Source organism: Echinops telfairi, unplaced genomic scaffold, assembly GCF_000313985.2.
Source record: "Echinops telfairi isolate 266 unplaced genomic scaffold, ASM31398v2 ScPeMD7_443;HRSCAF=831, whole genome shotgun sequence".
NCBI classification, from domain to species: Eukaryota; Metazoa; Chordata; class Mammalia; order Afrosoricida; family Tenrecidae; genus Echinops; species Echinops telfairi.
Genome location: NW_022104341.1, coordinates 25,404,934 through 25,406,515, shown reverse-complemented (window position 1 = coordinate 25,406,515; position 1,582 = coordinate 25,404,934).

The following is a 1,582-nucleotide window of genomic DNA, read 5'->3' as shown; positions in this document are numbered from 1 at the left end:
GTACTTTGGACATGTTCTCAGGAGCAACCAGCCCCTGCACAAGGACATCATGCTGGTAGAGGGTCAGCAGATCAGAGGAAGACCCTCAGTGAGATCGATTGAGGAGTGGCTACCATAATGAACTGGAAAACAGCAACAGTTGTGAGGCTGGTGCAGGACAGCCCAGTCCCTGTGGAACATCACCGAATAACACCCAGAGCAACTGGCTACCCCCAGAGCGAGCGATATAGGAGCCAACACTCAAGACGGAAGTGGCAAGTCTTTTTATATCTTGGCTGTGACACACCACTGCTTTTACCAGGCCAACCTGATGCACTGTGGGTATAAACCGCGTGGCCACCAGGAAGAAGGGGCCATGGGGGGCAATATCTGAGGCTGCCTGCCAGGCTCACCCTTGGTCGGTTTTACTTTGCTAATGTCTGCCCTGGGTGATGTAGTTACTGTGCTCAGATGAGGAGTTTCAGAAGGCAGGGCTGTGATGTGCTTCTGAAAAACTCGCCATTGGAACCCTTGTGGAAAAGCCCAGGTCTACTCGTTCACGACATGGAATCACCATGCGTCAGGACTAACTAGGCCAACTAGAATAGCTGTTTAGTTTTTCCTCTAGTTTTGATGTAGCTTGGTCAAGTCTTTAATAATGCATGCCTTTTCTGCTTAAGGAAGGGTCCCCTGACTTAAAAGCAAGAAACGCTCAGCTTGTCCTTCTACAAGTGTTAGGGTTTTATCACTCACCATGTTAAGTTCTTAATTCAGCTAGGTTATATTTGATGCACGAAGGAACTTTTGTTTCATTTGCTCAGCAAGTTGTTAAAAAAATAGATTAAGAAGTCCTCCTTTCATCAGTGTTCAGCGAGGGCATTTCTGTCATATGTCCAATTTCTAATGATTTTTTTCTTATGACATTAAAAAAATCATTTTGTTGGGGGCTCTTACAGCTCTTATCACAATCCAGCCATCCATCCATTGTGTCAAGCACTTTTATACATATGTTGCCATCATTTTCAAAACATTTCTTTCTACTTGAGCCCTTGATATCAGCTCCCTATTTCCCCCTCCCCAACCCTGGCTCCTCTATGAACCCTTGATAATTCATTAATTTTTTTTTCATGTCTTACCCTGACTGGTGTCTCCCTTCACCCACTTTTCTGCTCTCCGTCCCCCTCGGAAGGGGTGATACGTAGATCATTGTGATCGGTTCCCCCTTTCTCTCTCCACCTTCCCCTTACCTTCCTAGTGTCATTATTCTCATTATTGGCCCTGAGGGGGTTATCAGACTTGGATTCCTTGTGTTTGCAGCTCTTATCTGTACCAGTGCACATGCTCTGGTCTAGCTGGATTTGTAAGGTATAATTGAAGTCATGATAGTGCGAGTGTGATGGGGAGCATTAAATTACAGGAAAGCTGTATATTTCATCAGTGCTATACTGTACCCTGACTGGCTTGTCTCATCCTTGTAACCCTTCTGACAGGAGACGTCCAATTGACTACAGATGGGCTTTGGGTTGCCACTCTGTACTCCCTCTCATTCACATCGATATGATTTTTTGTTCCAGGTCTTTGATGCCTGATCCCTGATCCCTTC